General features: G+C 34.6%; 1 pseudogene; it reads left to right on the top strand.

Annotated features, from left to right (window-relative positions):
• Positions 1-11,073, top strand: part of LOC123845656 (programmed cell death protein 2-like) — a 142,707-nt pseudogene extending 131,634 nt beyond the window's left edge.
• The last annotated feature ends 5,347 nt before the right edge of the window (positions 11,074-16,420 follow it).

Raw genomic sequence — 16,420 nt, forward strand, 5'->3', positions numbered from 1 at the left:
TGTTCTCTAATAAGCAGAGTGAACTTTTATTGTTTAATAATCACACACATGCCTTGAATTCTGAACTCCATGCTCAAAGAGTTTTTAAGGTTTTCCACTGATAGTTTTTTTTCCCTTAATTTTTAGAAATGCTCCGTGTGTTAAATAAGTTACTCTATGAAATGTTTGCTGCAATATTGGCTTTGCTTACACGCAATTTTTATGCTTTTAAAAAGGTATACATATTTAATTTTTTATGTAGACAAATTTATCCAGTAGTTGCACTGATTAATTTTATATGTTTTTAGGTTTTACCCATTCTTTAATCAGAAAAATTAAGCCACCTATTTGTATTATTTTTCATTAATTTGCACTTAATTTATTAATATTTCATAAACATATAAATTTATAATGATACTATGAAGACCTCTATGAATATCTTTGCATTAATTTCCTCTGGCTGCTATAACAAGTGATCATGAATTTTGTGGCTTAAAACTACACAAATTTATTTCATGGTTTTAGAGGCTAGAAGTCCATGATGGATTTCACCACACTCCCTCTGGAGACTCTATGAGAGAATCCATTTGTTTGCCTTTTTCAGCTTCTGGATGTTGTCCTTGTTCCTTGGCTCATGGTCACATATGGTATCTCACCTTTTATTCCCTGCTTCCATGGTCACATAGACTTTTTTTCTCAATTCCCTTCAAAACTCCCTCTATAATATAAGGACACTTGTGATTACATGTAAGGATCATCTTCTTAAGGAAGGGGAAAAAACAAACAGGAAAAAAAAAATATTAGTAGACTTGAAGAATTCTAGACCAATCACATCTAACTCTTATATTCACATTTAACTTAATTAAATAATGTAAGGTAGGCATATGAATTATTTTCGACATCACTAACCAATTTCCCAGCAATCTGAACAAATAATTGCTTGTTTTTCCACTAATTGAAATGCCAGCGCTGACACAAACAGGAATACTTGCCTAGCACTCTTTCTATTTTTATAGCATAGTTTGAGCATGGAATTTTAAGTCAAGGATCTGACTGCTAATACTTTCTCCAGGCTTGGTTTTTTTCAAATTCCATTGGCTCCAGACAGTCTAGAAAACTTGTTAATTACAATGAAAAGGACCTTTTGACTTTACTTGCCTTTGCTGTTAACGTTTTATCTGTTCTGTATTGCAGCTGTCTCACCAGTCTCTTTTGTGCTACTAGAAGCATGTAGACACTTACTTTACTTTGCTTTTTATGAGTTTAAGGTTAAAAAATGATGCTTTTGGTTAAAAAACAATGCACCTTACTTTGCTTTGCATTAGTTTAATGTTAAAAAATGCAGGTTTGGATTCTACTAAGTGGGAGATGGTGAGAATATTAATTTTCCTTGTTATGTCTTATTTTCCTCAACCATAAAATGATGCAATTAACGATCCTTACTTCATGGAGGTATTGTAAAGAATAAGTAAAATAATCTACATGAAGCATTTCACTTAGTACCTGGAAAAAGCAAGCTTTCAGTAAACACTAGTTATTTCTCTATTATTTTCTATATTCACTTTTAACATTATTTAGATTATTTAGATTATGACCTTCATAATGTCAGGGCTCACGGAAATGATTTCCCCAATTCTAAGATACCAATTACTTAATTAACTTATATTCAATTCAACTAATACTCATATCCTTTTAGCTTATCTATCCTATAAAATAATCATAAACTTAAAAAAGCACAAACTTTCTCTATTCTTATTTTATCTTTATATGATTTCAAGTCATATAACTTCCCTGCTTCTAAGTGCCTCACTGCTAATACACTTACCCAGTAAATTATAACCCATGAACAATTTTATTCATTCAGGAAAACATATATAATTCTGCAGGCTAAAATTTAGTTTGTCACATAAGTCTTTTGCCTAAACAAACACACTTTGCAAATGACTACCCTATTTATGTACTAAAATAAATGCATTCAGAAAGTAAGTTCTAAAATTGTGTTCCATCTTAAGACAAATATTTACAAACAAGTTTTCTTGCTGAATGAAAATACCATGTTGGCTGGTTGAATTTTTACTCTCAAATAATTGTGAATTTTTTTCCCAAAAAACATACTGAATTAATTGCATATTTTAATGTTGTAGTCAAATATACTGCCAAACTTACTTCTGCACCTTAAGTCCCTCTAAATTGTCCTATTTTTCCCCACAAGTACACTTCGCATATTTCTTTTTGATTAATTTTCTGGCAAAATAAATTATTTGCAAAATTCCCTGTCATGTGCTTTTTTCTTTTGCTTTTCCAGTGTGGGTTAAAAGTAAAAAAAAAAAAAAAAAATCCTTGTACTGAGCAGTTAGTTCCGAGTATCGTATAACTTCTATGACTAAAAAGTACAGATAATTTGCTTGTTTTCCCAGAGAAGTGGGCAGGCAGCCAAACCTCACAACCAAAATTAGTTCCCAATTTGGTGTTCGATGTCATTTCACAAGGACTGGAATGAAAAATGAGACATTGGACATGTTAACTCTGAGGAAAATTATCACTTCACCTTGTATAGGGCGTCTTTACAGGATGAAATCAGAGGAGATAAATCATCTCGTCCTGTGACAGATCTGCCCGTCATCTAGGGGAAAAATGTCCCAGAGTGAGGAGGCAGGCACTGTCTGAGTTTCCTTCAGGTTATGACCAGGTATATTTTATGCCTCAAAATAATCAGAAATTTGGAAATGGAGATGATGTATGCAGGACACACTTACCAAGTCAATTTTTCCCAATGACATTTTAAGTGTATGTATATAAATACAAATAGAAATGCATACATATTTGTGAGCTGCATATATCCTTGAAATGGTTACTGAGTAAAGAAAACATTTACTGAATGCTTACCATGATCAGGCATCATAGTGGCCTGTGATAATCAATACAAGTAAAAGCAAATGTCCAAGTATGAGGCATGGGGTGTTCTGTCCTCCAAATTTTCCTTCAGAAAGCAGGAAATCAGCTTATATTAAATACTTGCAAAGCTGGTCATATTATAGTAAAATCTCTCACATAATTTATTTTGAAATCCAAAGTACTTTTGGGAAAAAGTACATTAACGAGAAATGATATCACTCCAAATCAAATTTTGTTACATATAGAGGTCACCTTATGGAAATAGGAACAATAGATGCAAAGATATTTTATCCAGATTTTGTGTTTATTCCTGAGCTATAGTATCATAGTTTTGTTGCTGTTTTAAACAAGTATTTTTTAAAGTAATAGAGAAGCACTAATGGGGAATTTGAATATAATCCTTCAACACTAATAATTAGCCTAAATGGTCAATGAACGGGTCTTTGTAGCTTGAGATAAATGCTTGATGGCAGCAACACCATTTAAAAGAGTTGTATCTCACATTTTTAAAGGAGGTCAACGTCAAAACTTCTAGATAACTCCAAAGTAGTCCTAAATTTAATAAAGTTAAAGCTATATATTTCTGCTAAAAACTGAAAAAAAAAAGCGCTAGTATTATAAAGATAAAGCTATGTTATGAGGGCTCTAAATAAAGTATTTCCTTCTAAAACCCTATTCCAGTTTGGCTGAAAAAAAAAATCCTCTTGAAATCATCTTATTAAATAGGCACTCTATCACCTTATATTTCTGGTTACTTGATATTTATAATAGTACATTATAAAAATAAAATTTTTTGAATAAATTAAAGTTCCCACATGAAATTTTATGTCTTTAAAAATTATACAATCTCAAACACTGAATTATATATCTATAATTAAGAAATTAAAATAATTATTTGGGTTGATCCTTCCAAAGAGACCCAAATGTGATAAGCCTATCTGTGACTTTCTGTAAGGTTTCATTAAATCTCTTCTTTAGCTCACAGTAATATTATATTGGGGCTCATTGTTCACTCTTTTATTCATCATGCATATATTGAGCACATCCTCTTGCCTGGGTCTTGTCCTGGGCACCAGATGTACAATGTAAAAAAAGTAGACAGGTCAACTCATATCTTGAATTCTAGTGACCATAGATTTTGTTCATACAGTTGATTGTTTAGGACTATTGTAACCTTAATATGTAACCTTAACACTAACATATGTCATATTGTCATATGAGCCAGACAAAGGAAAGTACACAGGACCAAATAGGTCAGCAGGAAAAAGAAAATGATAGGAGATGCTTAAAAGCTAAGACTAGACAGGCCATTAACACAGGAAGGAATGCTACGAGTTTCAAAGAAAGTAATCTGGGTTCAGTAGTTATGTTATTTTCTATGCAACTGATGGAGGGGGTTAATTTAGAAACTGCCACAGAGATTAACTAGGAAAAAATACATTAGCTGGCTCTCTTTTGTCTAAGGGTGAAGCAAAAACTCCACCTGACTGCATTCATACATTCATTTCATTTTTTACTCATTAAGTCATTCATCAAAAATTTATTGGGCTCGGGGCACCTGGGTGGCTCAGTTGGTTAAGCGACTGCCTTCGGCTCAGGTCATGATCCTGGAGTCCCAGGATCGAGTCCCGCATCGGGATTCCTGCTTAGCAGGGAGTCTGCTTCTCCTTCTGACCCTCCCCCTCTCATGCTCTCTCTCTATCTCATTCTCTCTCTCAAATAAATAAATAAAATCTTTAAAAAAAAAATTATTAGGCTCCCTCTATCTACCAGATGTCCTTCTATTTCATGGGTATAGAGTAGTAAAACAAACTAAAAAGAAGTCCTTGTCCTTACGGAGCTTATATCCTACTGGAAAAATAAAGATAATAAATATACCGTATATTTATAATATAGTCATGTACTGGCAAATCTATATATAGATTATGTGTAGTATACATATTATACATAGATATGGATGGTATATTATCTACATTTACATTTCTATATATCTCTATCTATGGGAACATAGAAAAATAATAAAAAAGAAAACTGGGATGTGAAATGGCAGGAGAGAAAGAAGAGAGTTAGGAGGTTTATAAGTAATTTCACATTCATTATTTTAAAATTACGCTTCTTTCCTAGCCATCTTGGACATGATGCTTCACATGTTCCCAGTTTCTCAAACACCACACTCTCTCCCCACTCCATGCTTTTTTTTAATCTTTTTTTTTTTTTTAAGATTTTATTTTGAGAGAAAGAGTGCGAAAGCAGGGGGCGAGGGACAGAAGAGAGGAAGAGGGAGAGAGAGAATATCAAGCAGACTCCACGCTGAGCATAGAGCCTGACACAGGGCTCAATCTCATGACCCTGAGATCATGACCCTGAGATCATGACTTGAGCCGAAATGAAGAGTCAGACGCTTAACTGACTGAGCCACCCAGGCACCCCTCTTGTATGCCTTTAGATCTATTGCTCTATCTATTTGGATGCTGCTCCCAAACTTCTTTAAATTGAAATTTAACACCCCCTGACTTTTGCTTCAAAGCCTGGCTTAATATGACACCCTCTATAATACATTTTTTCATCCAGGCTCCTCACTCAATGGTGCCTGAGAGCCCAAAAATGAGCTCTATGGTCACATTACTTTCCTGTTACAAGAATTCCCCAACTCACTCTTCAACATTAAACAAACTTTTTTTTTTTTTTAAATTTCACTAAATATGAATTGTCTAGCATCATCAAGTTCTCTGTCAGATGTTTTTTCTTTCCCTTATGTCACTTCTAGTTCAATATCAATTGTTTGGAGAAGCTGATTTTATGTTTAAAGGATATCACTTTTACCCCAGAAATTACTGTAAGCCAACATTATGGTTCTTTTTTTTTTTTTTTTTAAGATTTTATTTATTTATTTGAGAGAGAGAGCACATGAGAGGGGAGAAGGTCAGAGGGAGAAGCAGGCTCGCCGCTGAGCTGGGAGCCCGAAGTGGGACTCGATCCCAGGACTCCAGGATCATAACCTGAGCTGAAGGCAGTCGCTTAACCAACTGAGCCACCCAGGCGCCCCAACATTATGGTTCTGAAACCTGGAACAAGAGAGAAGGACTCAGGATACAGAAGACTCCCCTTAGAATGAAAAGGGAAACTTATTATTTTCATTTTTTAAAGTAGATCACGACTGTATATTCGTAGTAAATCTCAAATGATACTATGGATATTGAAAAGAGGCTTTTTGTTTGTTTGTTTGTTTTGATACAGAAACACTGGTATAAAATTCCCTCTCAGCAGCAAGATAATTAATATATAGCATAATGCAGCCATTTATGAGTATTATGAGCAAAAATAATTATTAGTAGAAGTTAGCAATTAGTAGAATTTAGGCTGCATTTGCATATATACCAGCGGGTGGGGGGGCGGGTTGCTGTTAATTTAAATAGCAACTTTAGAAAATGGTATTAGTGTTAATAAAAGGTAAATGTGCACTTGCTTTTTTTTTTAAGATTTATTTATTTATTTGAGAGAGCGAGAATGAGAGAGAGAGAGAGTACCTGAGAGGGAGGAGGGTCAGAGGGAGAAGCAGACTCCCTGCCGAGCAGGGAGCCCGATGTGGGACTCGATCCCGGGACTCCAGGATCATGACCTGAGCCGAAGGCAGTCGCTTAACCAACTGAGCCACCCAGGCGCCCAAATGTGCACTTGCTTTAAGAGTGTTTTTTATACACAATGTTTAAGCAAAAATTATATTACTTGGCATCACTCTGCCAGTAGTGTTTACGGGCAATTTATCTTCTCGCCTTGGAAAATGTACCATTCTAATCTAAAGTCCATCTGTCTAGTAGACTGATCTAAAATGCAGATTCAGTCATTATGCAATTTTGTTTAAAATGCACCTTTGGTTTCTCCAAATCTCAGGAAAAAGTATTAAAATTTCTATTCTTCAATGCCTGTCAGTGTGACCCTTGTGTACCCATCTTGCCCATGCACTTCTTGTCAATGTTAAAGAAACAGTTTTCTTTCCAGTCCTACTACTGTCTTGCAACTCTATCTATTTCAGGTATTCATACTTTTGCAGAAACTATTCCCTAGGTTTGTAAAGCGTATTCCCATGTATTATTAAGGTTTCTCCAATTTCCTATATTTTAATATCAGCTGATGTTTTATTTCCTTCAAGATTAGCAATCTGTCTTCCACATTAACAGTCTACTAAATCCAGACTGTATAATCAAACTCCCCAAGTAGTTTGTGTGTAATCTTAATTTGATTTTTGTCACAAGTACAATTTCTATATTATACTTGCATATTTACTTGTCTCTCTCCAGCATTGTTATGTGACACTCTATAACCTTAGTTTGTTATTTTTGGTATATATATATATATATATATATTTATTTATTTATTTATTTTAGGGTTCATGATTCAGTCCCATCCCAGAGATTTTGATTAACTCGGGCTTAAATTAAGCCTGAATCATGAATTTAAAAGAAAGAATCAAAAGAAAAAAGAAAGGAAGACCAAAGAAGTATTTGAAAATAATCACTTGATAGCCAAAAGTTTGGAATCAGTGTCCTGAAAGGAATTCTGTAATCCTAATACATTACTTAATGTTTCTGGAACATTATAAGAAGAGAGAAAAAAAATTGAAAAAAAGAAAAAGTAGGTCTTCAATATAAATATCAACTTGGAAAACTTGATCATGCTTCAGTTGATTTAAAGATATTCAAAATATTGTATCATCTTATTAACCACCTTCATTTGTAACTCTGTGACCAATGGTACCTAACATCCTTATTGTTCTCAAATGTATCTTAATAAGACACTATAACAAAGAACAACACACTCTTTGGTAAGACATCCCAGGGTAATTTGTCCCATGGCTAAGGGGACTCTTAGACAGACCCAGGTACAAGCCTTCCACCCTGCTCCAGAAACCACATAGCTCTAGGTGTGCAAACATCCACAGGTCCCTGGTGCTATCATCCAAATTCTCATTTCTCTACTTCTTATCAAAAGTCACCTGTCTTAGGTTCCATTCTCCCAGAGTTATGTCTCTGCTTTGGTTTGCAGCTTATGTAATAAACTGAAGTAAAGTATACCAAAGCCTTCAGTGGGCTACATTCCTTATCCAATTATGTATCATCTTCCATTTATATTTTAAAAAAAGAACTTCTGGAATTAGAGTAACTTACTGGGAATCAGTGACATCAAAAATAACAATTCAGGAGTGAGACAGGTTGTTGCATTCTTTAAGAAAAAATAATTCCAAGTTCATAATCAGCTAGACTATACATATGGCAACAAATAAATGTCATTTGAATGTTTTTAATTACTTATGTTTTTAGGAAGAATGAGATCCCTTTTAAATCATGTATTTATACTTTATAGGATTACTTAGTGTTTCACGTGACTCGATATCGTCCTTCCTGCAGGGCACCATTGCTTGATATTTGGTTTGGCAGGAGAGGGGAGCACAGCAAGCAGAGCAATGAGGTGCTAGGTATCTTTTAGCCACCTTATAGTAGCTAAATTTAATTTAATTCTAATCCAGGGAACACTAAAATGTCTCAATTAACTTAGCATTGAGTAATTAAGAATATGAATATTTTTAATATAAAAAGCACCGGGATCCATTTTATAGAAGTTGTTTAAATATAAAAACAATCAACATGATAATAGATTACCACATAGAAGGCATGCAGAGCACACTAATAAATGATAAAATATAATCAGAACATAATGAACATACTAATGTAAGGCTAAAATGTTTTAAAATTAAGAACATAAATTCATTTCTTAACATATCATAAAACAAACATATTCCATAATGTTGCCACTGATTTATCTCTTACTTTTGTTGGGAAAAAAAAAATCCAGCATTATAATATTTAATTACAGCTATTTAATAAACATTAAAACAGAAAAAATGACTTAATTCTCTTTTGATGAAGTCATAATATTACAAAAGTACAGCATATCTCTTACAGATGAAAAATGAGAAAGAAAAAATTGCATTAAATCATGGAATGAAATCCATAATCCTTGGATCACAATGCATTATGTGTCAGAGCTTGAGCAATAATTTGGTTTGTTGAAAACATGAAATTCAGAGAAAACTGCCTAAGTCTACTGCAGTTTTTAACTGTTAGTATTTCCTTATACACTTCCAGAAAGACATTGTTAGTTTGCTTGCTTGTTGATTTGTTTTTTAATGTTCTCGAAAGTACTGTAGCCAGGTTATTACAATTTCCTTTGGCATCTGGTCATCATATATTTGATCACGAAGGTCATTTTGCCACTGCCGGCTCTTATTAACTCTTAACATTTTTTTTCTTCACACATGTCTCCGTTCATATTCTTCACTGAACTACTGCAATTTAAAGCTCTAATCTAATGGCTCTCCTGTGGCACAGGCCAGCTAACCCAAACATAAAATGGCTCTTGAAATCAGATAAGTATTTGTTAAAATTATTAATCCAGAAAATAGCTTTTAGTCACTTAAATTCCAATCAGTAACCTGAATTCCCCAGCTAAACACTGTATTAAATAAAAATGTATTCCACTTGCCTTGTCACTCACAGCATCCCACTCTGCATTCAAAATGCTAAACTTTCATTATCAAAAATTCTTTTTTTTTAAACATTTTTATGTATTTATTTGACAGAGAGAGACATAGCGAGAGAGGGAACACAAGCAGGGGGAGTGGGAGAGGGAGAAGCAGGCTTCCCGCGGAGCAGGGAGCCCGATGCGGGGCTTGATCCCAGGACCCTGGGATCATGACCTGAGCCGAAGGCAGACGCTTAACGACTGAGCAACCCAGGCGCCCTCATTATCAAAAATTCTCACCAAATAAACAACCTCGCCTTGATATTATTTAAATTGCATATGCTGGATAAAAATAACCGGTAGGGAACCTCCCCTTTATATCTGGGCAAAGGACTCTAGGGGTACTTCAGAAAATACTTGATTCTGTTGGTGGTTTTCTGTGACAGCTTTTTTTTTTTTTTAAAGATTTTATTTATTTATTCGACAAAGAGAGAGGGCTCACAAGCAGGGGGACCCGCAGGCAGAGGAGAGGGAGAAGCAGGCTCCCCAATGAGCAGGGAACCCAAAGCGAGGCTTCAACCCAGGACCCTGGGATCATGACTTGAGCTGAAGGCAGATGCTTAACTAAGTCCCCCAAGCGCCCCTGTGACAGCTTTTATATATGACTTGCACAATAAATTTCAACTTCTTTCTTCTCATTATTACAGATTTTTAAGTAAAATGCAGAAGCTTCTAGCCACTACTCCTTTTTAATTCCACTATTTTATAATTAAGGACATTTAGCCCCTGAGCTGGCCTTGGTGCTGCAGCTCTACCCTGTCCACACACACAGCCCCCCCGCCCCCCCCAATCCCCGGCCGTCTTTTAACTCTTCTGCTGCTGGGCCCTGCCCTGTGCATTTTAGAAATCAGCTACTCAGGGAGAGCAACTTTTATTCCTATGAGCCATCTTCTGAGCATCCTCTTCCAGAGACAGGGGAGTCTCTGGGCCTCTAGATCAGGTCTGGTGCTCATCTCTGCAGGGTTTGTGGCTGTTTAGGCCTCTAAACATGCTCCAGATGTCACAAGGCACATTACTGCAGTAAGGAGCATCAGACTCTAGACTGGAGATTTGAGCATAAGCAGGTTTGTACACAACCATATTATTTGGACAAAACAATTCCAGTCCACAATTTCCTTTATCCAGAATTGAAAACTGTAGTAGAAACAGAAGATGGGATTACACCTGAAGTTGTCAAAAAAGAAAATGAATCAGAAATTATGGGGAGCATGCGTGAAGCACTTGAGGGAGAATTGGATTCCATGGCAAAACATGAATCCAAGGATGATAAAATTTTCTAGAAGTTTAAAACTAAAATAGCCCTTGAGCCAGAACAGTTTCTCAGATATGGCAAAAGGACTGCACCCATCTGGATCTCTGGTGAAAATATCCTTCAAGGAAAGGTTATTCCACATTGCCTATGGTGCCAAGAGACTATTTGAATTTCAGGTCATGCCTCAGATGCTCAACTCCCTAAAGGCCGACAGTCTGGGCAAGAGTGTCGATTGTGGTATCCTGGCTGTCTTCACCTGAGCTGAAAGCTATAGACTAGAAATTGGCAACACAGATGAATTTGTTTGGAAGCAAGATCTAACAATACACCCTAAAGACAATGTGGTAAAGCCTTACAAATGCTCATAATCTCTTAGACCTTGCAATTCCATTTCTAGGACTTTTTCCTAAGGAAATAATTATACCAGAGACAAAGGTTAAAAGGATGTTGTTTCAGATGAGTTTACAATATGTAAATACTAGTGAGACAAAAATGTCCAGTGACAAACAAGTAAATAAATTTGGGTTTATCTCTACAGCAGAAGGTAATGCAATCTTAATGATACAGACCTATATCCACATCAAATAAGATACAGGTTTAAACTGACACCAAAATATTCACAGTATGTTCATATCTTTGTACAGTATTTATACATGTGTATGTCCACAGAAATCTGGAAAGATACATGCTTGGTGGGAATTAGTTAACTATGAATGGTAGGACTAAGTGAAATAATCATTTTACCTATGTGTTTGCTTCCTTCTACAATAAAAATGGGTTAATCGCCCAACTAAGACAAAAAAAAAAAATAAGTATGTTTAGTTAGGGCATTTTAGATTTCACGTAACAGAAATTCACTTGAGCTAGCTTAAGGAAAACAGGGTATTTTTTAAAGTACAAAGAGATGTTTGATATCAGGACAGAAATGCAGCTGGGCCTTAGGAAAGACTGTAAACCAAACAAAGAGAGCTATCCAAAACACAGAACATGTGAGTTTTCTTTGGTTTTTCATTTCTAATTCTTCTGAGTTGGCTGCATTCATCTTTTCTAGCACAGCAGTATTCCCTATTAGTCAATGCACATGATAAAAACAAACAATAAGGGACGCCTGGGTGGCTCAGGTGGTTAAATGTCTGCCTTTGGCTTAGGTCATGTCCCGGGGTCCTGGGATCGAGTCCTGCATTGGGCTCCTTGCTCAGTGGGGAGCCTGCTTCTCCCTCTGCCTGGCACTCCCCCTGCTTGTGCTCTCTCTCTTTCTCTTTCTCTCTGACAAATAAATAAATAAAATCTTTAAAAAAATAAAACAAATAATAACAAAAACAAAAACAAAAATAGAGCCACCCAATTTTAACCAAGTAAAGTTTAATTTTTCTCTTTCTCTCCCTTGGTCTGAATCCTAAATTTCCAGGGCAGGATCTCTCAGTGACCGAGCATGGGCCAGGGGTTCCTTCACTGAACTAGCACTAATGTGGCCACATTTCACATCAACAAAACATACCTCATTCTAGATGTCAACTTTTGCTTATGGAATTGATTTACCTCTTGACCAGAACTAGGTATGGAAAATGGGGATCAATTTCCTGGCGTATATTTATTCTCATAGAATGAGAGAAACTTGGAAACCAATATATTTATCAAAGAAAGAAACAGAGAAAATGGGACCATCGAAAATATAACAATGTATAGACTACAGACTTTACCATCAGTTAAACTTGCATTCACATTCTGACTGCCATTATACACGTTTTGTGCATGACATTTAATTTTTTGAGCATCATTTCCTCAATTGTATAAAAATAATATTTACCTCATAAAATTGTTTTGTGGGTTAAATGGCATGATGAATATAAGTGAGCTTTGTGCAGATAGTGTATCAATATAGTGAATTAATATGGCTAGTTCTGCCAATGGCTCAGGTCCCTACTCTGATGAAATCTTTTCAGAAAATCATTCCTCGATTATCTCACCCCTTACTCTGCTTTATTTTTCTCATTGCACATGTTATTATTTAAATTATGTCATCTCTGTCCATATTTGTTTTTTGGCTATCTCTTCAATCAGACTGTAAAGTTCAGGAGAGCAGAGTTTTTGTCCACATCGCTCACTAACATAGTTTCACTTTCTGGAACAATGTTTATTAGATGCAAATTTGTTTAATGATGGAAATGTATATTAAACACAAAACAGCCATTATATTTCAGTGAAATGTGAGAACAAGTAGTTCAGCTTCCAGATCTTTGAATATATTGTGTCATGAATAAAGAAATATTCCTTAATTAAATGCTGAAAAGAAAGATTCTGAAAATTTTCATGGGATTTCTTAAGGTTGTAAATGTAAAGAGAATGTTTCCCAATGAAAGTGAAGAAAATAATAATTAGGAAAGTAAAAGAAGATTAGAAAATGGAGTCCATATGTTTCCCATTATCCCAAAGATATAAAAAGTAGAATAAAATTTCTAAAAATGCTCTCTTTGCCTATCAGAAGGTACTTCTGGATGGTGATGTTATGCAAAAAGTTTAACTTGCATTAATAGTTTAATGAACATTCTGTTTTTAAAGATTTTATTTACTTATTTGAGAGAGATCGAGAGCGAGAGATTGAGAGAGCACAGAAGGAGAGGGAGAAGCAGACTCCCACTGAGCAGAGAGCCCAAGGCGGGGCTCAATCCCAGGACCCTGAGATCATGACCTGAGCTGAAGGCAGATGCTTAACCAACTGAGCCACCCAGGTGCCCCTAGTTTAGTGAATATTGTATGTTTACAACATGGAGCAGGTGGTACTGCCTTACAGTGCAATGAAGGTTGTTTTGGTTTAGATGAAATACTGTATGTTTGAAATAATGTTATTTATATCCAGCTATTAAATCATACCAACAGTGAATTTTAAGTGAGTAATTGAGCTCCTATGGATCCTTGCCCACAAGGTGATACGAAACAAGGAAGGAAGAACATCTGGCATTAAGGAAGGGGTAAGCATTTAAAAAGTGGAATAAAAAAGAGTATTGAAGCCGAAGTAAAAATAGAAACCAAGATAGAGAAATGTAAAGATCCATTCCAGAATTTTCTCTAAGTTTCTCTTTCGTGTGATAACTCAATGGCCACAAAAGGTTGAGATTACAAAGCATAATCAAATACCACAAAGAATGAGAGAATTTGAGAAATTAGTGGAGCAAGTGTTTCTACAGAAATACAATCAATCATGGAAAAATATTAGTGCAAAGAAATTTTAAAATCAACATTATGATATCCCATATTTCATTGCTTTCTAGCTTCATTCTTTCTTATTTCTGAATCTGATATTTAAACACCATTCTTCATGTTCCATATGACTATTTGGAAATATTATCATCTTGTTTTGAGAAGTTAGGCTCTAAGATTAAATGCACTGATTTCTAGCCACAGGGAGAGAAAGTACTGCAGGAAGAAGATCTGTAATCAGCCCCTAGAAGTGTATGATACAAATGAGATGAGATAAACATACACCATATACAATGTACAACTAAATAGATGTAAAATATAGACATAATTTCTGAAGGTACATGTAATAATATACTGTGGCTATTTAGTGAAAAAGTGCAATTTATGCTAATTGTATAAGGGAAGGAAAAACAATAAAAAAATAATTTATAATTTTCAATGCCTTGGTTTTATTTAAAAAGGTAAATTAAGATATTTATAATTTATATCATCCATACCATGTATAATATATAATGCATATATTAGCAACAAATTGTTCTCATGGTCTTAGAATATTTTTTGTTTAATTAAAAACCATACTATCACCTAATGAGAAGAAACGTAATGTTATTGAACCATTTATTTTTTTCAAAATTATACTCTACCCTACATGTACAGAATAATAATGTATGCTAAGGTATGAAGATTAAAAGAGGTAATGTATACAAACACTCTTCTAAAAATGCTTTACAAAGCAAAGAATGTGTTTTATCTTAAATTAAGGTAATGCTGTGAGCTAGACATGAAAAATTTAAAGGTTGGCAATAAGAACAAAGATATACAATGTTTGAAAAATGGTTAGTGTCTCTTGAATATCCACATCAACATTCATCTTAAGGGGACATAAACATGTGTCGAGATTGTTTCTGTTCTTCTGGCATTATTTTTCCAAAAATAATAATTAGCAAGCATTATACTATATTTCCCCTAATAACCCATTTATTTATTGTCTTAACAAAGACAGTTTTAGAATAAAAGAAGCTTCGGGCACTTCTATTATTATAACAAATGTCTCATGAGATGTGATGATGTGCAGGTTACAACATTCTGATAGTGATTTCTAATGCATTACAGTAGAATGTGGACCCTTGAGAATCACATGAAATTCTCTTCCATCTAGATTACATTTTCTCACTGTCCCAATGTGTTTGATATGAACTGACACAGCCATAAATATGTTTATATAAATGGCACGCTGTCAGAGTTAGAGAAATATATAGCACTGAGTGAAAAATAATTTCAGATACTTTTCAAGTGCTTTTTGCTGTTGTAACAGTAATTCCTGCAAATCACATAGTAGACTATGTAAAATAACAATACTACCTACAGATTTAGTGCACTGTGTATTCTTTGAGGAAGGTTGAAATTTGTGTTCAGATAGTACCTAAGTGTATTGTGCAGGATAATTGAACTTTCTGGTGGTTTATAGATCTCCAGTTCCCTACACTCTCTCTTGAGAAAGAAAACCAAGTGCTCTTGTCCTTCTGATAAATTATGAATGACCAGTGATCACTGCATGTATATCTAATTAATGAGAGAAATAGGTTCACAATATTCTAAATGTATACACAGAAAAAAGACATACATTAATTGTGTTGTGAATTGAGAAAATATGCATTTCAACAACACTCATAAGATTATCAAAAGAGAAATTAACAACACAAGTTGTTATTTGATAGATTTAATAACATGAAATTTGTAAATCTCTTCAAAATTATTGCATTGCCTGCACAAAGCCTCACACGATATTTATTTCATATTTTGAATATGATTTTCCCTTTGTCCTTTTATTTTGTCTAAATAACTGCTGGTGTTAGATATGATTGAGCCCTATGATTGAGTTGGTTCACTAAATGTATTATTCAGGCTTTTCAAACAGTAGGGTGGTATTCAGAGGACTTTGCCAGGTTGCATGATTATTCAAATTGCTGAAATATTTTAGTATCATAATCCAAATTGTAGCACTTGTGATGGATTTTATATCCAACATTTTTTTTTCAATTTTTTATGTCATACTCCTGACTACTATGTTCATTCTATTTGTCAACAATTTTAAGCTTGCCATTATTTAAAGCTTGATTAAAACATCAACTCCTTCATAAAGTATTCTCCAAATTCTATACTAATTTTCTTCTTCTTTAAACTCTGTGCCAAATATAAAGGCAGCAGGGACATTTTTGAAAAACTTGTACCTTTCTTTATTGAATCTTTTATTTCCACCTTTGCTCAACAAATCCAAAGTCTGTTAAAAAACTTTGCAAGTAGACTCTAGATTTTATATGAAAATTTGAAGGTCCAACAATGTTGAAGGAAGTCTAGAAGAAAGAAGAATAAAGTTGGACATAATCTATTGAATCTTGAGATGTACTATATATGCAGTAAAGCCGGTTGGCCCTTTGCCCTCATGTATTGGGAGATGACCTCCAAACCTTCCTGATAAAGTTTTCTTTGTTTACCTGGAGATATTGTCTATTAGTC

The sequence above is a fragment of the Mirounga angustirostris genome, unplaced genomic scaffold (assembly GCF_029215605.1).
Source record: "Mirounga angustirostris isolate CCGP_5_RB_7025 unplaced genomic scaffold, mMirAng1.0.hap1 SCAF_6, whole genome shotgun sequence".
NCBI classification, from domain to species: domain Eukaryota; kingdom Metazoa; phylum Chordata; class Mammalia; order Carnivora; family Phocidae; genus Mirounga; species Mirounga angustirostris.